This window comes from Stigmatopora nigra, chromosome 13 (genome assembly GCF_051989575.1).
Source record: "Stigmatopora nigra isolate UIUO_SnigA chromosome 13, RoL_Snig_1.1, whole genome shotgun sequence".
NCBI classification, from domain to species: Eukaryota; Metazoa; Chordata; class Actinopteri; order Syngnathiformes; family Syngnathidae; genus Stigmatopora; species Stigmatopora nigra.
This window is the reverse complement of record NC_135520.1, coordinates 11,756,105-11,780,042: the sequence shown is the minus strand read 5'-3', so window position 1 is coordinate 11,780,042 and position 23,938 is coordinate 11,756,105. Positions and strand designations below refer to the sequence as shown.

The 23,938-nt window shown below is 49.1% G+C and overlaps 10 non-coding genes across 10 annotated transcripts; all 10 read right to left on the bottom strand.

The window, feature by feature from the left end:
- Positions 1 to 630: 630 nt before the first annotated feature.
- Positions 631 to 749, bottom strand: LOC144206972 (5S ribosomal RNA). The gene has a single exon (XR_013328531.1). It is a non-coding gene; the product is annotated as a 5S ribosomal RNA (ribosomal RNA).
- A 2,373-nt stretch (positions 750 to 3,122) lies between these two features.
- Positions 3,123 to 3,241, bottom strand: LOC144206931 (5S ribosomal RNA). The gene has a single exon (XR_013328490.1). It is a non-coding gene; the product is annotated as a 5S ribosomal RNA (ribosomal RNA).
- A 2,373-nt stretch (positions 3,242 to 5,614) lies between these two features.
- LOC144206930 (5S ribosomal RNA) lies at positions 5,615 to 5,733 on the bottom strand. Its single transcript, XR_013328489.1, has one exon. It is a non-coding gene; the product is annotated as a 5S ribosomal RNA (ribosomal RNA).
- A 2,373-nt stretch (positions 5,734 to 8,106) lies between these two features.
- On the bottom strand, positions 8,107 to 8,225 carry LOC144206929 (5S ribosomal RNA). The gene has a single exon (XR_013328488.1). It is a non-coding gene; the product is annotated as a 5S ribosomal RNA (ribosomal RNA).
- A 2,373-nt stretch (positions 8,226 to 10,598) lies between these two features.
- On the bottom strand, positions 10,599 to 10,717 carry LOC144206928 (5S ribosomal RNA). The gene has a single exon (XR_013328487.1). It is a non-coding gene; the product is annotated as a 5S ribosomal RNA (ribosomal RNA).
- A 2,373-nt stretch (positions 10,718 to 13,090) lies between these two features.
- Positions 13,091 to 13,209, bottom strand: LOC144206927 (5S ribosomal RNA). Its single transcript, XR_013328486.1, has one exon. It is a non-coding gene; the product is annotated as a 5S ribosomal RNA (ribosomal RNA).
- Positions 13,210 to 15,582: 2,373 nt separating this feature from the next.
- Positions 15,583 to 15,701, bottom strand: LOC144206926 (5S ribosomal RNA). Its single transcript, XR_013328485.1, has one exon. It is a non-coding gene; the product is annotated as a 5S ribosomal RNA (ribosomal RNA).
- A 2,373-nt stretch (positions 15,702 to 18,074) lies between these two features.
- On the bottom strand, positions 18,075 to 18,193 carry LOC144206911 (5S ribosomal RNA). Its single transcript, XR_013328474.1, has one exon. It is a non-coding gene; the product is annotated as a 5S ribosomal RNA (ribosomal RNA).
- A 2,373-nt stretch (positions 18,194 to 20,566) lies between these two features.
- On the bottom strand, positions 20,567 to 20,685 carry LOC144206924 (5S ribosomal RNA). Its single transcript, XR_013328484.1, has one exon. It is a non-coding gene; the product is annotated as a 5S ribosomal RNA (ribosomal RNA).
- A 2,373-nt stretch (positions 20,686 to 23,058) lies between these two features.
- Positions 23,059 to 23,177, bottom strand: LOC144206913 (5S ribosomal RNA). The gene has a single exon (XR_013328476.1). It is a non-coding gene; the product is annotated as a 5S ribosomal RNA (ribosomal RNA).
- Between the last annotated feature and the right edge of the window lie 761 nt (positions 23,178 to 23,938).

The following is a 23,938-nucleotide window of genomic DNA, read 5'->3' as shown; positions in this document are numbered from 1 at the left end:
CAAAGGAGGAATCATCCCTCAAATAAACGAGGGTCTTTCGCCCACTCCTGGTCGGTCTAAACTCCAGTTCGAAGTCATTTGTGAAGAATTTGGTTCAAAAGTAGCGTCGCTAACGAACGAGGTTCCAATGTATTTATACTCACAAGAGGTGGGAATAGTAAGATTATATCAGCTTTGGTGAGCATAAAAGCATCGTCCTCATACAAACTGTGAATGGCTGACATGTCAGCATAAACACTCAACAGTCTGACTGATCAATCAATCTTAGTCTTGTGATTGAGTTGACATGTCAGTGTCAGACACTGATCAGTTACTTTTTGCCCTGCAAATGACTAAAAGGTATCCGTCCAAAGTCCGGCTGACAACGGTCAGTTTTGCCTGCACGTATAAGACTCACTCACTGGCCATTCAGAGAGAGCTGCAAGGACAACAGACTGTGAGCGGTTCACGCTGTTTGAGCTCTCCCCATTTCTGCAGTCTGGTAATAAACGTATATCCTTTAAATTGCTCTCACTCTTTCTCAAACCTGCTCCCTAGGTTGTTTTTCAGACCTATCAGTCGACTATTAAACGATTGAATGTGTGCGCTTTCTCTCTTTCATTTACACCGACCCCCAGAAAAAAATAAAAAAACTTACAGCACCTGGTATTCCCAGGCAGTCTCCCATCCAAGTACTAACCAGGCCCGACCCTGCTTAGCTTCCGAGATCGGACGAGATCGGGCGTATTCAGGGTAGTATGGCCGTAAGCCGAGAGGACGTCTCAAACATAGCTATTTAAAAGTTCCAAGACCTCACTTGACAGACTCATCCAGCATGCAGTCTCCAAAAGCAATCATCAAAGTCGCCCCTCTTTGGCGACCAATATAGAGCATTCACAAGGTATAACGGCTGTCTAGTCTAATTAAACACTCCAGATTGTCCATAGGTATCCGTGTGTGCAAATCATTGTTTGTCTAGGTGTGCCCTTCTACTGGCTAGCAGCCACTTCAGGGAGAAACTGTCTCACCTGCTGTGGACACAACTCGCAAGGCAATGAACGACGCAAGCGCGGAAACGAGGCAAACGGGGACATATCCCTTCGAGATTCTGAACATGGATTTCATCGAAGCGAACCAAAGTGGCACATGCAAGTACTGTCTTGTGATCATCGACACACTTACCAAGTGGGTCGAGATGTGCCCATCCAAGAAAGCCGACGCCTTGGCAGTCGCAAAAGCCATATGCAAAAGGATCATTCCAAGCCATGGAATACCAACCAGTCATTTGGAGTGATAATGGTGATCGCTCCGTGAGCCACGTGGTCCAAACTCTGGGACGGCATCTTGGAGTCAACCTGAAAAATCGTTGCGCATGCCGCCCCCAAAGTGCTGGACTCGTTGAAGGAACCAATGGAGCGGTCAAACTCAAGACTCAGAAATCCCACGGAAGACACGGGAAAACCACGGCTAGGAAGCCTGAGCCTGGTAGAAACAGACATGAGAATCATTCCAACAGCACAGGGATGCACACCATTTGAGGCAGTGGAGGGCAGAGCCTTCCACCTACCTATGTGGGAAAAAGATCCGGATGGTAGAAGAGAAAGGAGAAACAGATCCTGCCCTCAATCAGTGGTTATGCAAAATGTTCCAAGAAAGAACTGTCTGTAATAAATGCAAATGATCTGCCGACATCTTCTCTGTCTCCCACACAGGAGGTCCTGTCCCCAGGCGACCCGGTACTCGTCAAGGTGATAGAAAGAAAGTGCTGGTCTTCTCCATGTGGGGGCGGACCTCACCGCGTGATCCTGACCGCTAACTTCACCAAGTTGGCCACCGCCGTCAAAGCTGATGAACGATTGTTGGAGCTCACGACCATGATCCAGTGTGGGGCTCGGATGTCCCCCTCGAACACAAACACTGGTCAGTCTCCTCCAAAATCCTGATGGCTCTGTTCCCCTGGGTAAGAACAGCAAAGAACACCCCCCAGACCCGGAACATCTGGAGGCCAGCCATTGACTAGGGATTCCAGCCCCACGTCAACGCATCAGTCCGGCTGCCGAGAGGCCCTAGGCGCCATGGCCCAGGAGACTCATGCTGCACCTTCATCCCTGCCAAAGCATCCTACTCAGTCAATGATGCCCTACAAACTATGAAGAACATACGGAGCGCTATGACAAGAGAGCCGGTTCCACAACGAGGATGGCTTGCCTGGTTCCTCTCGGGCTCATGGATACAGACTCTTTTGAAAGCCCTGGTACCGTTCGTAACTGTTATTGCTCACGTGCTTGTTATCCGGACCTGTTGTTTGCCCTGCTTCTTTGATCAAACGTACCATTGATGCCACAGTCGAACACACCATGATTGTTGAAACCCAGCTAGTGCCATTTCGTATACACATGCCACAATCCATGTCCCAATCAGAACCTGGTGTTGTGCTACTGTCTGACAATGATAAATATGTCTTTCCTACTCTGACACACCAGGCCATGAGGCGATCCTCCCGAGCGGGAGGTCAAAGGAGGAATCATCCCTCAAATAAACGAGGGTCTTTCGCCCACTCCTGGTCGGTCTAAACTCCAGTTCGAAGTCATTTGTGAAGAATTTGGTTCAAAAGTAGCGTCGCTAACGAACGAGGTTCCAATGTATTTATACTCACAAGAGGTGGGAATAGTAAGATTATATCAGCTTTGGTGAGCATAAAAGCATCGTCCTCATACAAACTGTGAATGGCTGACATGTCAGCATAAACACTCAACAGTCTGACTGATCAATCAATCTTAGTCTTGTGATTGAGTTGACATGTCAGTGTCAGACACTGATCAGTTACTTTTTGCCCTGCAAATGACTAAAAGGTATCCGTCCAAAGTCCGGCTGACAACGGTCAGTTTTGCCTGCACGTATAAGACTCACTCACTGGCCATTCAGAGAGAGCTGCAAGGACAACAGACTGTGAGCGGTTCACGCTGTTTGAGCTCTCCCCATTTCTGCAGTCTGGTAATAAATGTATATCCTTTAAATTGCTCTCACTCTTTCTCAAACCTGCTCCCTAGGTTGTTTTTCAGACCTATCAGTCGACTATTAAACGATTGAATGTGTGCGCTTTCTCTCTTTCATTTACACCGACCCCCAGAAAAAAATAAAAAAGCTTACAGCACCTGGTATTCCCAGGCGGTCTCCCATCCAAGTACTAACCAGGCCCGACCCTGCTTAGCTTCCGAGATCGGACGAGATCGGGCGTATTCAGGGTAGTATGGCCGTAAGCCGAGAGAACGTCTCAAACATAGCTATTTAAAAGTTCCAAGACCTCACTTGACAGACTCATCCAGCATGCAGTCTCCAAAAGCAATCATCAAAGTCGCCCCTCTTTGGCGACCAATATAGAGCATTCACAAGGTATAACGGCTGTCTAGTCTAATTAAACACTCCAGATTGTCCATAGGTATCCGTGTGTGCAAATCATTGTTTGTCTAGGTGTGCCCTTCTACTGGCTAGCAGCCACTTCAGGGAGAAACTGTCTCACCTGCTGTGGACACAACTCGCAAGGCAATGAACGACGCAAGCGCGGAAACGAGGCAAACGGGGACATATCCCTTCGAGATTCTGAACATGGATTTCACCGAAGCGAACCAAAGTGGCACATGCAAGTACTGTCTTGTGATCATCGACACACTTACCAAGTGGGTCGAGATGTGCCCATCCAAGAAAGCCGACGCCTTGGCAGTCGCAAAAGCCATATGCAAAAGGATCATTCCAAGCCATGGAATACCAACCAGTCATTTGGAGTGATAATGGTGATCGCTCCGTGAGCCACGTGGTCCAAACTCTGGGACGGCATCTTGGAGTCAACCTGAAAGATCGTTGCGCATGCCGCCCCCAAAGTGCTGGACTCGTTGAAGGAACCAATGGAGCGGTCAAACTCAAGACTCAGAAATACCACGGAAGACACGGGAAAACCACGGCTAGGAAGCCTGAGCCTGGTAGAAACAGACATGAGAATCATTCCAACAGCACAGGGATGCACACCATTTGAGGCAGTGGAGGGCAGAGCCTTCCACCTACCTATGTGGGAAAAAGATCCGGATGGTAGAAGAGAAAGGAGAAACAGATCCTGCCCTCAATCAGTGGTTATGCAAAATGTTCCAAGAAAGAACTGTCTGTAATAAATGCAAATGATCTGCCGACATCTTCTCTGTCTCCCACACAGGAGGTCCTGTCCCCAGGCGACCCGGTACTCGTCAAGGTGATAGAAAGAAAGTGCTGGTCTTCTCCATGTGGGGGCGGACCTCACCGCGTGATCCTGACCGCTAACTTCACCAAGTTGGCCACCGCCGTCAAAGCTGATGAACGATTGTTGGAGCTCACGACCATGATCCAGTGTGGGGCTCGGATGTCCCCCTCGAACACAAACACTGGTCAGTCTCCTCCAAAATCCTGATGGCTCTGTTCCCCTGGGTAAGAACAGCAAAGAACATCCCCCAGACCCGGAACATCTGGAGGCCAGCCATTGACTAGGGATTCCAGCCCCACGTCAACGCATCAGTCCGGCTGCCGAGAGGCCCTAGGCGCCATGGCCCAGGAGACTCATGCTGCACCTTCATCCCTGCCAAAGCATCCTACTCAGTCAATGATGCCCTACAAACTATGAAGAACATACGGAGCGCTATGACAAGAGAGCCGGTTCCACAACGAGGATGGCTTGCCTGGTTCCTCTCGGGCTCATGGATACAGACTCTTTTGAAAGCCCTGGTACCGTTCGTAACTGTTATTGCTCACGTGCTTGTTATCCGGACCTGTTGTTTGCCCTGCTTCTTTGATCAAACGTACCATTGATGCCACAGTCGAACACACCATGATTGTTGAAACCCAGCTAGTGCCATTTCGTATACACATGCCACAATCCATGTCCCAATCAGAACCTGGTGTTGTGCTACTGTCTGACAATGATAAATATGTCTTTCCTACTCTGACACACCAGGCCATGAGGCGATCCTCCCGAGCGGGAGGTCAAAGGAGGAATCATCCCTCAAATAAACGAGGGTCTTTCGCCCACTCCTGGTCGGTCTAAACTCCAGTTCGAAGTCATTTGTGAAGAATTTGGTTCAAAAGTAGCGTCGCTAACGAACGAGGTTCCAATGTATTTATACTCACAAGAGGTGGGAATAGTAAGATTATATCAGCTTTGGTGAGCATAAAAGCATCGTCCTCATACAAACTGTGAATGGCTGACATGTCAGCATAAACACTCAACAGTCTGACTGATCAATCAATCTTAGTCTTGTGATTGAGTTGACATGTCAGTGTCAGACACTGATCAGTTACTTTTTGCCCTGCAAATGACTAAAAGGTATCCGTCCAAAGTCCGGCTGACAACGGTCAGTTTTGCCTGCACGTATAAGACTCACTCACTGGCCATTCAGAGAGAGCTGCAAGGACAACAGACTGTGAGCGGTTCACGCTGTTTGAGCTCTCCCCATTTCTGCAGTCTGGTAATAAATGTATATCCTTTAAATTGCTCTCACTCTTTCTCAAACCTGCTCCCTAGGTTGTTTTTCAGACCTATCAGTCGACTATTAAACGATTGAATGTGTGCGCTTTCTCTCTTTCATTTACACCGACCCCCAGAAAAAAATAAAAAAGCTTACAGCACCTGGTATTCCCAGGCGGTCTCCCATCCAAGTACTAACCAGGCCCGACCCTGCTTAGCTTCCGAGATCGGACGAGATCGGGCGTATTCAGGGTAGTATGGCCGTAAGCCGAGAGAACGTCTCAAACATAGCTATTTAAAAGTTCCAAGACCTCACTTGACAGACTCATCCAGCATGCAGTCTCCAAAAGCAATCATCAAAGTCGCCCCTCTTTGGCGACCAATATAGAGCATTCACAAGGTATAACGGCTGTCTAGTCTAATTAAACACTCCAGATTGTCCATAGGTATCCGTGTGTGCAAATCATTGTTTGTCTAGGTGTGCCCTTCTACTGGCTAGCAGCCACTTCAGGGAGAAACTGTCTCACCTGCTGTGGACACAACTCGCAAGGCAATGAACGACGCAAGCGCGGAAACGAGGCAAACGGGGACATATCCCTTCGAGATTCTGAACATGGATTTCATCGAAGCGAACCAAAGTGGCACATGCAAGTACTGTCTTGTGATCATCGACACACTTACCAAGTGGGTCGAGATGTGCCCATCCAAGAAAGCCGACGCCTTGGCAGTCGCAAAAGCCATATGCAAAAGGATCATTCCAAGCCATGGAATACCAACCAGTCATTTGGAGTGATAATGGTGATCGCTCCGTGAGCCACGTGGTCCAAACTCTGGGACGGCATCTTGGAGTCAACCTGAAAGATCGTTGCGCATGCCGCCCCCAAAGTGCTGGACTCGTTGAAGGAACCAATGGAGCGGTCAAACTCAAGACTCAGAAATCCCACGGAAGACACGGGAAAACCACGGCTAGGAAGCCTGAGCCTGGTAGAAACAGACATGAGAATCATTCCAACAGCACAGGGATGCACACCATTTGAGGCAGTGGAGGGCAGAGCCTTCCACCTACCTATGTGGGAAAAAGATCCGGATGGTAGAAGAGAAAGGAGAAACAGATCCTGCCCTCAATCAGTGGTTATGCAAAATGTTCCAAGAAAGAACTGTCTGTAATAAATGCAAATGATCTGCCGACATCTTCTCTGTCTCCCACACAGGAGGTCCTGTCCCCAGGCGACCCGGTACTCGTCAAGGTGATAGAAAGAAAGTGCTGGTCTTCTCCATGTGGGGGCGGACCTCACCGCGTGATCCTGACCGCTAACTTCACCAAGTTGGCCACCGCCGTCAAAGCTGATGAACGATTGTTGGAGCTCACGACCATGATCCAGTGTGGGGCTCGGATGTCCCCCTCGAACACAAACACTGGTCAGTCTCCTCCAAAATCCTGATGGCTCTGTTCCCCTGGGTAAGAACAGCAAAGAACACCCCCCAGACCCGGAACATCTGGAGGCCAGCCATTGACTAGGGATTCCAGCCCCACGTCAACGCATCAGTCCGGCTGCCGAGAGGCCCTAGGCGCCATGGCCCAGGAGACTCATGCTGCACCTTCATCCCTGCCAAAGCATCCTACTCAGTCAATGATGCCCTACAAACTATGAAGAACATACGGAGCGCTATGACAAGAGAGCCGGTTCCACAACGAGGATGGCTTGCCTGGTTCCTCTCGGGCTCATGGATACAGACTCTTTTGAAAGCCCTGGTACCGTTCGTAACTGTTATTGCTCACGTGCTTGTTATCCGGACCTGTTGTTTGCCCTGCTTCTTTGATCAAACGTACCATTGATGCCACAGTCGAACACACCATGATTGTTGAAACCCAGCTAGTGCCATTTCGTATACACATGCCACAATCCATGTCCCAATCAGAACCTGGTGTTGTGCTACTGTCTGACAATGATAAATATGTCTTTCCTACTCTGACACACCAGGCCATGAGGCGATCCTCCCGAGCGGGAGGTCAAAGGAGGAATCATCCCTCAAATAAACGAGGGTCTTTCGCCCACTCCTGGTCGGTCTAAACTCCAGTTCGAAGTCATTTGTGAAGAATTTGGTTCAAAAGTAGCGTCGCTAACGAACGAGGTTCCAATGTATTTATACTCACAAGAGGTGGGAATAGTAAGATTATATCAGCTTTGGTGAGCATAAAAGCATCGTCCTCATACAAACTGTGAATGGCTGACATGTCAGCATAAACACTCAACAGTCTGACTGATCAATCAATCTTAGTCTTGTGATTGAGTTGACATGTCAGTGTCAGACACTGATCAGTTACTTTTTGCCCTGCAAATGACTAAAAGGTATCCGTCCAAAGTCCGGCTGACAACGGTCAGTTTTGCCTGCACGTATAAGACTCACTCACTGGCCATTCAGAGAGAGCTGCAAGGACAACAGACTGTGAGCGGTTCACGCTGTTTGAGCTCTCCCCATTTCTGCAGTCTGGTAATAAACGTATATCCTTTAAATTGCTCTCACTCTTTCTCAAACCTGCTCCCTAGGTTGTTTTTCAGACCTATCAGTCGACTATTAAACGATTGAATGTGTGCGCTTTCTCTCTTTCATTTACACCGACCCCCAGAAAAAAATAAAAAAGCTTACAGCACCTGGTATTCCCAGGCGGTCTCCCATCCAAGTACTAACCAGGCCCGACCCTGCTTAGCTTCCGAGATCGGACGAGATCGGGCGTATTCAGGGTAGTATGGCCGTAAGCCGAGAGGACGTCTCAAACATAGCTATTTAAAAGTTCCAAGACCTCACTTGACAGACTCATCCAGCATGCAGTCTCCAAAAGCAATCATCAAAGTCGCCCCTCTTTGGCGACCAATATAGAGCATTCACAAGGTATAACGGCTGTCTAGTCTAATTAAACACTCCAGATTGTCCATAGGTATCCGTGTGTGCAAATCATTGTTTGTCTAGGTGTGCCCTTCTACTGGCTAGCAGCCACTTCAGGGAGAAACTGTCTCACCTGCTGTGGACACAACTCGCAAGGCAATGAACGACGCAAGCGCGGAAACGAGGCAAACGGGGACATATCCCTTCGAGATTCTGAACATGGATTTCACCGAAGCGAACCAAAGTGGCACATGCAAGTACTGTCTTGTGATCATCGACACACTTACCAAGTGGGTCGAGATGTGCCCATCCAAGAAAGCCGACGCCTTGGCAGTCGCAAAAGCCATATGCAAAAGGATCATTCCAAGCCATGGAATACCAACCAGTCATTTGGAGTGATAATGGTGATCGCTCCGTGAGCCACGTGGTCCAAACTCTGGGACGGCATCTTGGAGTCAACCTGAAAGATCGTTGCGCATGCCGCCCCCAAAGTGCTGGACTCGTTGAAGGAACCAATGGAGCGGTCAAACTCAAGACTCAGAAATACCACGGAAGACACGGGAAAACCACGGCTAGGAAGCCTGAGCCTGGTAGAAACAGACATGAGAATCATTCCAACAGCACAGGGATGCACACCATTTGAGGCAGTGGAGGGCAGAGCCTTCCACCTACCTATGTGGGAAAAAGATCCGGATGGTAGAAGAGAAAGGAGAAACAGATCCTGCCCTCAATCAGTGGTTATGCAAAATGTTCCAAGAAAGAACTGTCTGTAATAAATGCAAATGATCTGCCGACATCTTCTCTGTCTCCCACACAGGAGGTCCTGTCCCCAGGCGACCCGGTACTCGTCAAGGTGATAGAAAGAAAGTGCTGGTCTTCTCCATGTGGGGGCGGACCTCACCGCGTGATCCTGACCGCTAACTTCACCAAGTTGGCCACCGCCGTCAAAGCTGATGAACGATTGTTGGAGCTCACGACCATGATCCAGTGTGGGGCTCGGATGTCCCCCTCGAACACAAACACTGGTCAGTCTCCTCCAAAATCCTGATGGCTCTGTTCCCCTGGGTAAGAACAGCAAAGAACACCCCCCAGACCCGGAACATCTGGAGGCCAGCCATTGACTAGGGATTCCAGCCCCACGTCAACGCATCAGTCCGGCTGCCGAGAGGCCCTAGGCGCCATGGCCCAGGAGACTCATGCTGCACCTTCATCCCTGCCAAAGCATCCTACTCAGTCAATGATGCCCTACAAACTATGAAGAACATACGGAGCGCTATGACAAGAGAGCCGGTTCCACAACGAGGATGGCTTGCCTGGTTCCTCTCGGGCTCATGGATACAGACTCTTTTGAAAGCCCTGGTACCGTTCGTAACTGTTATTGCTCACGTGCTTGTTATCCGGACCTGTTGTTTGCCCTGCTTCTTTGATCAAACGTACCATTGATGCCACAGTCGAACACACCATGATTGTTGAAACCCAGCTAGTGCCATTTCGTATACACATGCCACAATCCATGTCCCAATCAGAACCTGGTGTTGTGCTACTGTCTGACAATGATAAATATGTCTTTCCTACTCTGACACACCAGGCCATGAGGCGATCCTCCCGAGCGGGAGGTCAAAGGAGGAATCATCCCTCAAATAAACGAGGGTCTTTCGCCCACTCCTGGTCGGTCTAAACTCCAGTTCGAAGTCATTTGTGAAGAATTTGGTTCAAAAGTAGCGTCGCTAACGAACGAGGTTCCAATGTATTTATACTCACAAGAGGTGGGAATAGTAAGATTATATCAGCTTTGGTGAGCATAAAAGCATCGTCCTCATACAAACTGTGAATGGCTGACATGTCAGCATAAACACTCAACAGTCTGACTGATCAATCAATCTTAGTCTTGTGATTGAGTTGACATGTCAGTGTCAGACACTGATCAGTTACTTTTTGCCCTGCAAATGACTAAAAGGTATCCGTCCAAAGTCCGGCTGACAACGGTCAGTTTTGCCTGCACGTATAAGACTCACTCACTGGCCATTCAGAGAGAGCTGCAAGGACAACAGACTGTGAGCGGTTCACGCTGTTTGAGCTCTCCCCATTTCTGCAGTCTGGTAATAAATGTATATCCTTTAAATTGCTCTCACTCTTTCTCAAACCTGCTCCCTAGGTTGTTTTTCAGACCTATCAGTCGACTATTAAACGATTGAATGTGTGCGCTTTCTCTCTTTCATTTACACCGACCCCCAGAAAAAAATAAAAAAGCTTACAGCACCTGGTATTCCCAGGCGGTCTCCCATCCAAGTACTAACCAGGCCCGACCCTGCTTAGCTTCCGAGATCGGACGAGATCGGGCGTATTCAGGGTAGTATGGCCGTAAGCCGAGAGAACGTCTCAAACATAGCTATTTAAAAGTTCCAAGACCTCACTTGACAGACTCATCCAGCATGCAGTCTCCAAAAGCAATCATCAAAGTCGCCCCTCTTTGGCGACCAATATAGAGCATTCACAAGGTATAACGGCTGTCTAGTCTAATTAAACACTCCAGATTGTCCATAGGTATCCGTGTGTGCAAATCATTGTTTGTCTAGGTGTGCCCTTCTACTGGCTAGCAGCCACTTCAGGGAGAAACTGTCTCACCTGCTGTGGACACAACTCGCAAGGCAATGAACGACGCAAGCGCGGAAACGAGGCAAACGGGGACATATCCCTTCGAGATTCTGAACATGGATTTCACCGAAGCGAACCAAAGTGGCACATGCAAGTACTGTCTTGTGATCATCGACACACTTACCAAGTGGGTCGAGATGTGCCCATCCAAGAAAGCCGACGCCTTGGCAGTCGCAAAAGCCATATGCAAAAGGATCATTCCAAGCCATGGAATACCAACCAGTCATTTGGAGTGATAATGGTGATCGCTCCGTGAGCCACGTGGTCCAAACTCTGGGACGGCATCTTGGAGTCAACCTGAAAGATCGTTGCGCATGCCGCCCCCAAAGTGCTGGACTCGTTGAAGGAACCAATGGAGCGGTCAAACTCAAGACTCAGAAATCCCACGGAAGACACGGGAAAACCACGGCTAGGAAGCCTGAGCCTGGTAGAAACAGACATGAGAATCATTCCAACAGCACAGGGATGCACACCATTTGAGGCAGTGGAGGGCAGAGCCTTCCACCTACCTATGTGGGAAAAAGATCCGGATGGTAGAAGAGAAAGGAGAAACAGATCCTGCCCTCAATCAGTGGTTATGCAAAATGTTCCAAGAAAGAACTGTCTGTAATAAATGCAAATGATCTGCCGACATCTTCTCTGTCTCCCACACAGGAGGTCCTGTCCCCAGGCGACCCGGTACTCGTCAAGGTGATAGAAAGAAAGTGCTGGTCTTCTCCATGTGGGGGCGGACCTCACCGCGTGATCCTGACCGCTAACTTCACCAAGTTGGCCACCGCCGTCAAAGCTGATGAACGATTGTTGGAGCTCACGACCATGATCCAGTGTGGGGCTCGGATGTCCCCCTCGAACACAAACACTGGTCAGTCTCCTCCAAAATCCTGATGGCTCTGTTCCCCTGGGTAAGAACAGCAAAGAACACCCCCCAGACCCGGAACATCTGGAGGCCAGCCATTGACTAGGGATTCCAGCCCCACGTCAACGCATCAGTCCGGCTGCCGAGAGGCCCTAGGCGCCATGGCCCAGGAGACTCATGCTGCACCTTCATCCCTGCCAAAGCATCCTACTCAGTCAATGATGCCCTACAAACTATGAAGAACATACGGAGCGCTATGACAAGAGAGCCGGTTCCACAACGAGGATGGCTTGCCTGGTTCCTCTCGGGCTCATGGATACAGATTCTTTTGAAAGCCCTGGTACCGTTCGTAACTGTTATTGCTCACGTGCTTGTTATCCGGACCTGTTGTTTGCCCTGCTTCTTTGATCAAACGTACCATTGATGCCACAGTCGAACACACCATGATTGTTGAAACCCAGCTAGTGCCATTTCGTATACACATGCCACAATCCATGTCCCAATCAGAACCTGGTGTTGTGCTACTGTCTGACAATGATAAATATGTCTTTCCTACTCTGACACACCAGGCCATGAGGCGATCCTCCCGAGCGGGAGGTCAAAGGAGGAATCATCCCTCAAATAAACGAGGGTCTTTCGCCCACTCCTGGTCGGTCTAAACTCCAGTTCGAAGTCATTTGTGAAGAATTTGGTTCAAAAGTAGCGTCGCTAACGAACGAGGTTCCAATGTATTTATACTCACAAGAGGTGGGAATAGTAAGATTATATCAGCTTTGGTGAGCATAAAAGCATCGTCCTCATACAAACTGTGAATGGCTGACATGTCAGCATAAACACTCAACAGTCTGACTGATCAATCAATCTTAGTCTTGTGATTGAGTTGACATGTCAGTGTCAGACACTGATCAGTTACTTTTTGCCCTGCAAATGACTAAAAGGTATCCGTCCAAAGTCCGGCTGACAACGGTCAGTTTTGCCTGCACGTATAAGACTCACTCACTGGCCATTCAGAGAGAGCTGCAAGGACAACAGACTGTGAGCGGTTCACGCTGTTTGAGCTCTCCCCATTTCTGCAGTCTGGTAATAAATGTATATCCTTTAAATTGCTCTCACTCTTTCTCAAACCTGCTCCCTAGGTTGTTTTTCAGACCTATCAGTCGACTATTAAACGATTGAATGTGTGCGCTTTCTCTCTTTCATTTACACCGACCCCCAGAAAAAAATAAAAAAGCTTACAGCACCTGGTATTCCCAGGCGGTCTCCCATCCAAGTACTAACCAGGCCCGACCCTGCTTAGCTTCCGAGATCGGACGAGATCGGGCGTATTCAGGGTAGTATGGCCGTAAGCCGAGAGAACGTCTCAAACATAGCTATTTAAAAGTTCCAAGACCTCACTTGACAGACTCATCCAGCATGCAGTCTCCAAAAGCAATCATCAAAGTCGCCCCTCTTTGGCGACCAATATAGAGCATTCACAAGGTATAACGGCTGTCTAGTCTAATTAAACACTCCAGATTGTCCATAGGTATCCGTGTGTGCAAATCATTGTTTGTCTAGGTGTGCCCTTCTACTGGCTAGCAGCCACTTCAGGGAGAAACTGTCTCACCTGCTGTGGACACAACTCGCAAGGCAATGAACGACGCAAGCGCGGAAACGAGGCAAACGGGGACATATCCCTTCGAGATTCTGAACATGGATTTCATCGAAGCGAACCAAAGTGGCACATGCAAGTACTGTCTTGTGATCATCGACACACTTACCAAGTGGGTCGAGATGTGCCCATCCAAGAAAGCCGACGCCTTGGCAGTCGCAAAAGCCATATGCAAAAGGATCATTCCAAGCCATGGAATACCAACCAGTCATTTGGAGTGATAATGGTGATCGCTCCGTGAGCCACGTGGTCCAAACTCTGGGACGGCATCTTGGAGTCAACCTGAAAGATCGTTGCGCATGCCGCCCCCAAAGTGCTGGACTCGTTGAAGGAACCAATGGAGCGGTCAAACTCAAGACTCAGAAATCCCACGGAAGACACGGGAAAACCACGGCTAGGAAGCCTGAGCCTGGTAGAAACAGACATGAGAATCATTCCAACAGCACAGGGATGCACACCATTTGAGGCAGTGGAGGGCAGAGCCTTCCACCTACCTATGTGGGAAAAAGATCCGGATGGTAGAAGAGAAAGGAGAAACAGATCCTGCCCTCAATCAGTGGTTATGCAAAATGTTCCAAGAAAGAACTGTCTGTAATAAATGCAAATGATCTGCCGACATCTTCTCTGTCTCCCACACAGGAGGTCCTGTCCCCAGGCGACCCGGTACTCGTCAAGGTGATAGAAAGAAAGTGCTGGTCTTCTCCATGTGGGGGCGGACCTCACCGCGTGATCCTGACCGCTAACTTCACCAAGTTGGCCACCGCCGTCAAAGCTGATGAACGATTGTTGGAGCTCACGACCATGATCCAGTGTGGGGCTCGGATGTCCCCCTCGAACACAAACACTGGTCAGTCTCCTCCAAAATCCTGATGGCTCTGTTCCCCTGGGTAAGAACAGCAAAGAACACCCCCCAGACCCGGAACATCTGGAGGCCAGCCATTGACTAGGGATTCCAGCCCCACGTCAACGCATCAGTCCGGCTGCCGAGAGGCCCTAGGCGCCATGGCCCAGGAGACTCATGCTGCACCTTCATCCCTGCCAAAGCATCCTACTCAGTCAATGATGCCCTACAAACTATGAAGAACATACGGAGCGCTATGACAAGAGAGCCGGTTCCACAACGAGGATGGCTTGCCTGGTTCCTCTCGGGCTCATGGATACAGACTCTTTTGAAAGCCCTGGTACCGTTCGTAACTGTTATTGCTCACGTGCTTGTTATCCGGACCTGTTGTTTGCCCTGCTTCTTTGATCAAACGTACCATTGATGCCACAGTCGAACACACCATGATTGTTGAAACCCAGCTAGTGCCATTTCGTATACACATGCCACAATCCATGTCCCAATCAGAACCTGGTGTTGTGCTACTGTCTGACAATGATAAATATGTCTTTCCTACTCTGACACACCAGGCCATGAGGCGATCCTCCCGAGCGGGAGGTCAAAGGAGGAATCATCCCTCAAATAAACGAGGGTCTTTCGCCCACTCCTGGTCGGTCTAAACTCCAGTTCGAAGTCATTTGTGAAGAATTTGGTTCAAAAGTAGCGTCGCTAACGAACGAGGTTCCAATGTATTTATACTCACAAGAGGTGGGAATAGTAAGATTATATCAGCTTTGGTGAGCATAAAAGCATCGTCCTCATACAAACTGTGAATGGCTGACATGTCAGCATAAACACTCAACAGTCTGACTGATCAATCAATCTTAGTCTTGTGATTGAGTTGACATGTCAGTGTCAGACACTGATCAGTTACTTTTTGCCCTGCAAATGACTAAAAGGTATCCGTCCAAAGTCCGGCTGACAACGGTCAGTTTTGCCTGCACGTATAAGACTCACTCACTGGCCATTCAGAGAGAGCTGCAAGGACAACAGACTGTGAGCGGTTCACGCTGTTTGAGCTCTCCCCATTTCTGCAGTCTGGTAATAAATGTATATCCTTTAAATTGCTCTCACTCTTTCTCAAACCTGCTCCCTAGGTTGTTTTTCAGACCTATCAGTCGACTATTAAACGATTGAATGTGTGCGCTTTCTCTCTTTCATTTACACCGACCCCCAGAAAAAAATAAAAAAGCTTACAGCACCTGGTATTCCCAGGCGGTCTCCCATCCAAGTACTAACCAGGCCCGACCCTGCTTAGCTTCCGAGATCGGACGAGATCGGGCGTATTCAGGGTAGTATGGCCGTAAGCCGAGAGAACGTCTCAAACATAGCTATTTAAAAGTTCCAAGACCTCACTTGACAGACTCATCCAGCATGCAGTCTCCAAAAGCAATCATCAAAGTCGCCCCTCTTTGGCGACCAATATAGAGCATTCACAAGGTATAACGGCTGTCTAGTCTAATTAAACACTCCAGATTGTCCATAGGTATCCGTGTGTGCAAATCATTGTTTGTCTAGGTGTGCCCTTCTACTGGCTAGCAGCCACTTCAGGGAGAAACTGTCTCACCTGCTGTGGACACAACTCGCAAGGCAATGAACGACGCAAGCGCGGAAACGAGGCAAACGGGGACATATCCCTTCGAGATTCTGAACATGGATTTCATCGAAGCGAACCAAAGTGGCACATGCAAGTACTGTCTTGTGATCATCGACACACTTACCAAGTGGGTCGAGATGTGCCCATCCAAGAAAGCCGACGCCTTGGCAGTCGCAAAAGCCATATGCAAAAGGATCATTCCAAGCCATGGAATACCAACCAGTCATTTGGAGTGATAATGGTGATCGCTCCGTGAGCCACGTGGTCCAAACTCTGGGACGGCATCTTGGAGTCAACCTGAAAGATCGTTGCGCATGCCGCCCCCAAAGTGCTGGACTCGTTGAAGGAACCAATGGAGCGGTCAAACTCAAGACTCAGAAATCCCACGGAAGACACGGGAAAACCACGGCTAGGAAGCCTGAGCCTGGTAGAAACAGACATGAGAATCATTCCAACAGCACAGGGATGCACACCATTTGAGGCAGTGGAGGGCAGAGCCTTCCACCTACCTATGTGGGAAAAAGATCCGGATGGTAGAAGAGAAAGGAGAAACAGATCCTGCCCTCAATCAGTGGTTATGCAAAATGTTCCAAGAAAGAACTGTCTGTAATAAATGCAAATGATCTGCCGACATCTTCTCTGTCTCCCACACAGGAGGTCCTGTCCCCAGGCGACCCGGTACTCGTCAAGGTGATAGAAAGAAAGTGCTGGTCTTCTCCATGTGGGGGCGGACCTCACCGCGTGATCCTGACCGCTAACTTCACCAAGTTGGCCACCGCCGTCAAAGCTGATGAACGATTGTTGGAGCTCACGACCATGATCCAGTGTGGGGCTCGGATGTCCCCCTCGAACACAAACACTGGTCAGTCTCCTCCAAAATCCTGATGGCTCTGTTCCCCTGGGTAAGAACAGCAAAGAACACCCCCCAGACCCGGAACATCTGGAGGCCAGCCATTGACTAGGGATTCCAGCCCCACGTCAACGCATCAGTCCGGCTGCCGAGAGGCCCTAGGCGCCATGGCCCAGGAGACTCATGCTGCACCTTCATCCCTGCCAAAGCATCCTACTCAGTCAATGATGCCCTACAAACTATGAAGAACATACGGAGCGCTATGACAAGAGAGCCGGTTCCACAACGAGGATGGCTTGCCTGGTTCCTCTCGGGCTCATGGATACAGACTCTTTTGAAAGCCCTGGTACCGTTCGTAACTGTTATTGCTCACGTGCTTGTTATCCGGACCTGTTGTTTGCCCTGCTTCTTTGATCAAACGTACCATTGATGCCACAGTCGAACACACCATGATTGTTGAAACCCAGCTAGTGCCATTTCGTATACACATGCCACAATCCATGTCCCAATCAGAACCTGGTGTTGTGCTACTGTCTGACAATGATAAATATGTCTTTCCTACTCTGACACACCAGGCCATGAGGCGATCCTCCCGAGCGGGAGGTCAAAGGAGGAATCATCCCTCAAATAAACGAGGGTCTTTCGCCCACTCCTGGTCGGTCTAAACTCCAGTTCGAAGTCATTTGTGAAGAATTTGGTTCAAAAGTAGCGTCGCTAACGAACGAGGTTCCAATGTATTTATACTCACAAGAGGTGGGAATAGTAAGATTATATCAGCTTTGGTGAGCATAAAAGCATCGTCCTCATACAAACTGTGAATGGCTGACATGTCAGCATAAACACTCAACAGTCTGACTGATCAATCAATCTTAGTCTTGTGATTGAGTTGACATGTCAGTGTCAGACACTGATCAGTTACTTTTTGCCCTGCAAATGACTAAAAGGTATCCGTCCAAAGTCCGGCTGACAACGGTCAGTTTTGCCTGCACGTATAAGACTCACTCACTGGCCATTCAGAGAGAGCTGCAAGGACAACAGACTGTGAGCGGTTCACGCTGTTTGAGCTCTCCCCATTTCTGCAGTCTGGTAATAAACGTATATCCTTTAAATTGCTCTCACTCTTTCTCAAACCTGCTCCCTAGGTTGTTTTTCAGACCTATCAGTCGACTATTAAACGATTGAATGTGTGCGCTTTCTCTCTTTCATTTACACCGACCCCCAGAAAAAAATAAAAAAACTTACAGCACCTGGTATTCCCAGGCAGTCTCCCATCCAAGTACTAACCAGGCCCGACCCTGCTTTGCTTCCGAGATCGGACGAGATCGGGCGTATTCAGGGTAGTATGGCCGTAAGCCGTGAGGATGTCTCAAACATAGCTATTTAAAAGTTCCAAGACCTCACTTGACAGACTCATCCAGCATGCAGTCTCCAAAAGCAATCATCAAAGTCGCCCCTCTTTGGCGACCAATATAGAGCATTCACAAGGTATAACGGCTGTCTAGTCTAATTAAACACTCCAGATTGTCCATAGGTATCCGTGTGTGCAAATCATTGTTTGTCTAGGTGTGCCCTTCTACTGGCTAGCAGCCACTTCAGGGAGAAACTGTCTCACCTGCTGTGGACACAACTCGCAAGGCAATGAACGACGCAAGCGCGGAAACGAGGCAAACGGGGACATATCCCTTCGAGATTCTGAACATGGATTTCATCGAAGCGAACCAAAGTGGCACATGCAAGTACTGTCTTGTGATCATCGACACACTTACCAAGTGGGTCGAGATGTGCCCATCCAAGAAAGCCGACGCCTTGGCAGTCGCAAAAGCCATATGCAAAAGGATCATTCCAAGCCATGGAATACCAACCAGTCATTTGGAGTGATAATGGTGATCGCTCCGTGAGCCACGTGGTCCAAACTCTGGGACGGCATCTTGGAGTCAACCTGAAAGATCGTTGCGCATGCCGCCCCCAAAGTGCTGGACTCGTTGAAGGAACCAATGGAGCGGTCAAACTCAAGACTCAGAAATCCCACGGAAGACACGGGAAAACCACGGCTAGGAAGCCTGAGCCTGGTAGAAACAGACATGAGAATCATTCCAACAGCACAGGGATGCACACCATTTGAGGCAGTGGAGGGCAGAGCCTTCCACCTACCTATGTGGGAAAAAGATCCGGATGGTAGAAGAGAAAGGAGAAACAGATCCTGCCCTCAATCAGTGGTTATGCAAAATGTTCCAAGAAAGAACTGTCTGTAATAAATGCAAATGATCTGCCGACATCTTCTCTGTCTCCCACACAGGAGGTCCTGTCCCCAGGCGACCCGGTACTCGTCAAGGTGATAGAAAGAAAGTGCTGGTCTTCTCCATGTGGGGGCGGACCTCACCGCGTGATCCTGACCGCTAACTTCACCAAGTTGGCCACCGCCGTCAAAGCTGATGAACGATTGTTGGAGCTCACGACCATGATCCAGTGTGGGGCTCGGATGTCCCCCTCGAACACAAACACTGGTCAGTCTCCTCCAAAATCCTGATGGCTCTGTTCCCCTGGGTAAGAACAGCAAAGAACACCCCCCAGACCCGGAACATCTGGAGGCCAGCCATTGACTAGGGATTCCAGCCCCACGTCAACGCATCAGTCCGGCTGCCGAGAGGCCCTAGGCGCCATGGCCCAGGAGACTCATGCTGCACCTTCATCCCTGCCAAAGCATCCTACTCAGTCAATGATGCCCTACAAACTATGAAGAACATACGGAGCGCTATGACAAGAGAGCCGGTTCCACAACGAGGATGGCTTGCCTGGTTCCTCTCGGGCTCATGGATACAGACTCTTTTGAAAGCCCTGGTACCGTTCGTAACTGTTATTGCTCACGTGCTTGTTATCCGGACCTGTTGTTTGCCCTGCTTCTTTGATCAAACGTACCATTGATGCCACAGTCGAACACACCATGATTGTTGAAACCCAGCTAGTGCCATTTCGTATACACATGCCACAATCCATGTCCCAATCAGAACCTGGTGTTGTGCTACTGTCTGACAATGATAAATATGTCTTTCCTACTCTGACACACCAGGCCATGAGGCGATCCTCCCGAGCGGGAGGTCAAAGGAGGAATCATCCCTCAAATAAACGAGGGTCTTTCGCCCACTCCTGGTCGGTCTAAACTCCAGTTCGAAGTCATTTGTGAAGAATTTGGTTCAAAAGTAGCGTCGCTAACGAACGAGGTTCCAATGTATTTATACTCACAAGAGGTGGGAATAGTAAGATTATATCAGCTTTGGTGAGCATAAAAGCATCGTCCTCATACAAACTGTGAATGGCTGACATGTCAGCATAAACACTCAACAGTCTGACTGATCAATCAATCTTAGTCTTGTGATTGAGTTGACATGTCAGTGTCAGACACTGATCAGTTACTTTTTGCCCTGCAAATGACTAAAAGGTATCCGTCCAAAGTCCGGCTGACAACGGTCAGTTTTGCCTGCACGTATAAGACTCACTCACTGGCCATTCAGAGAGAGCTGCAAGGACAACAGACTGTGAGCGGTTCACGCTGTTTGAGCTCTCCCCATTTCTGCAGTCTGGTAATAAACGTATATCCTTTAAATTGCTCTCACTCTTTCTCAAACCTGCTCCCTAGGTTGTTTTTCAGACCTATCAGTCGACTATTAAACGATTGAATGTGTGCGCTTTCTCTCTTTCATTTACACCGACCCCCAGAAAAAAATAAAAAAGCTTACAGCACCTGGTATTCCCAGGCGGTCTCCCATCCAAGTACTAACCAGGCCCGACCCTGCTTAGCTTCCGAGATCGGACGAGATCGGGCGTATTCAGGGTAGTATGGCCGTAAGCCGAGAGGACGTCTCAAACATAGCTATTTAAAAGTTCCAAGACCTCACTTGACAGACTCATCCAGCATGCAGTCTCCAAAAGCAATCATCAAAGTCGCCCCTCTTTGGCGACCAATATAGAGCATTCACAAGGTATAACGGCTGTCTAGTCTAATTAAACACTCCAGATTGTCCATAGGTATCCGTGTGTGCAAATCATTGTTTGTCTAGGTGTGCCCTTCTACTGGCTAGCAGCCACTTCAGGGAGAAACTGTCTCACCTGCTGTGGACACAACTCGCAAGGCAATGAACGACGCAAGCGCGGAAACGAGGCAAACGGGGACATATCCCTTCGAGATTCTGAACATGGATTTCACCGAAGCGAACCAAAGTGGCACATGCAAGTACTGTCTTGTGATCATCGACACACTTACCAAGTGGGTCGAGATGTGCCCATCCAAGAAAGCCGACGCCTTGGCAGTCGCAAAAGCCATATGCAAAAGGATCATTCCAAGCCATGGAATACCAACCAGTCATTTGGAGTGATAATGGTGATCGCTCCGTGAGCCACGTGGTCCAAACTCTGGGACGGCATCTTGGAGTCAACCTGAAAGATCGTTGCGCATGCCGCCCCCAAAGTGCTGGACTCGTTGAAGGAACCAATGGAGCGGTCAAACTCAAGACTCAGAAATCCCACGGAAGACACGGGAAAACCACGGCTAGGAAGCCTGAGCCTGGTAGAAACAGACATGAGAATCATTCCAACAGCACAGGGATGCACACCATTTGAGGCAGTGGAGGGCAGAGCCTTCCACCTACCTATGTGGGAAAAAGATCCGGATGGTAGAAGAGAAAGGAGAAACAGATCCTGCCCTCAATCAGTGGTTATGCAAAATGTTCCAAGAAAGAACTGTCTGTAATAAATGCAAATGATCTGCCGACATCTTCTCTGTCTCCCACACAGGAGGTCCTGTCCCCAGGCGACCCGGTACTCGTCAAGGTGATAGAAAGAAAGTGCTGGTCTTCTCCATGTGGGGGCGGACCTCACCGCGTGATCCTGACCGCTAACTTCACCAAGTTGGCCACCGCCGTCAAAGCTGATGAACGATTGTTGGAGCTCACGACCATGATCCAGTGTGGGGCTCGGATGTCCCCCTCGAACACAAACACTGGTCAGTCTCCTCCAAAATCCTGATGGCTCTGTTCCCCTGGGTAAGAACAGCAAAGAACACCCCCCAGACCCGGAACATCTGGAGGCCAGCCATTGACTAGGGATTCCAGCCCCACGTCAACGCATCAGTCCGGCTGCCGAGAGGCCCTAGGCGCCATGGCCCAGGAGACTCATGCTGCACCTTCATCCCTGCCAAAGCATCCTACTCAGTCAATGATGCCCTACAAACTATGAAGAACATACGGAGCGCTATGACAAGAGAGCCGGTTCCACAACGAGGATGGCTTGCCTGGTTCCTCTCGGGCTCATGGATACAGACTCTTTTGAAAGCCCTGGTACCGTTCGTAACTGTTATTGCTCACGTGCTTGTTATCCGGACCTGTTGTTTGCCCTGCTTCTTTGATCAAACGTACCATTGATGCCACAGTCGAACACACCATGATTGTTGAAACCCAGCTAGTGCCATTTCGTATACACATGCCACAATCCATGTCCCAATCAGAACCTGGTGTTGTGCTACTGTCTGACAATGATAAATATGTCTTTCCTACTCTGACACACCAGGCCATGAGGCGATCCTCCCGAGCGGGAGGTCAAAGGAGGAATCATCCCTCAAATAAACGAGGGTCTTTCGCCCACTCCTGGTCGGTCTAAACTCCAGTTCGAAGTCATTTGTGAAGAATTTGGTTCAAAAGTAGCGTCGCTAACGAACGAGGTTCCAATGTATTTATACTCACAAGAGGTGGGAATAGTAAGATTATATCAGCTTTGGTGAGCATAAAAGCATCGTCCTCATACAAACTGTGAATGGCTGACATGTCAGCATAAACACTCAACAGTCTGACTGATCAATCAATCTTAGTCTTGTGATTGAGTTGACATGTCAGTGTCAGACACTGATCAGTTACTTTTTGCCCTGCAAATGACTAAAAGGTATCCGTCCAAAGTCCGGCTGACAACGGTCAGTTTTGCCTGCACGTATAAGACTCACTCACTGGCCATTCAGAGAGAGCTGCAAGGACAACAGACTGTGAGCGGTTCACGCTGTTTGAGCTCTCCCCATTTCTGCAGTCTGGTAATAAATGTATATCCTTTAAATTGCTCTCACTCTTTCTCAAACCTGCTCCCTAGGTTGTTTTTCAGACCTATCAGTCGACTATTAAACGATTGAATGTGTGCGCTTTCTCTCTTTCATTTACACCGACCCCCAGAAAAAAATAAAAAAGCTTACAGCACCTGGTATTCCCAGGCGGTCTCCCATCCAAGTACTAACCAGGCCCGACCCTGCTTAGCTTCCGAGATCGGACGAGATCGGGCGTATTCAGGGTAGTATGGCCGTAAGCCGAGAGGACGTCTCAAACATAGCTATTTAAAAGTTCCAAGACCTCACTTGACAGACTCATCCAGCATGCAGTCTCCAAAAGCAATCATCAAAGTCGCCCCTCTTTGGCGACCAATATAGAGCATTCACAAGGTATAACGGCTGTCTAGTCTAATTAAACACTCCAGATTGTCCATAGGTATCCGTGTGTGCAAATCATTGTTTGTCTAGGTGTGCCCTTCTACTGGCTAGCAGCCACTTCAGGGAGAAACTGTCTCACCTGCTGTGGACACAACTCGCAAGGCAATGAACGACGCAAGCGCGGAAACGAGGCAAACGGGGACATATCCCTTCGAGATTCTGAACATGGATTTCATCGAAGCGAACCAAAGTGGCACATGCAAGTACTGTCTTGTGATCATCGACACACTTACCAAGTGGGTCGAGATGTGCCCATCCAAGAAAGCCGACGCCTTGGCAGTCGCAAAAGCCATATGCAAAAGGATCATTCCAAGCCATGGAATACCAACCAGTCATTTGGAGTGATAATGGTGATCGCTCCGTGAGCCACGTGGTCCAAACTCTGGGACGGCATCTTGGAGTCAACCTGAAAGATCGTTGCGCATGCCGCCCCCAAAGTGCTGGACTCGTTGAAGGAACCAATGGAGCGGTCAAACTCAAGACTCAGAAATCCCACGGAAGACACGGGAAAACCACGGCTAGGAAGCCTGAGCCTGGTAGAAACAGACATGAGAATCATTCCAACAGCACAGGGATGCACAC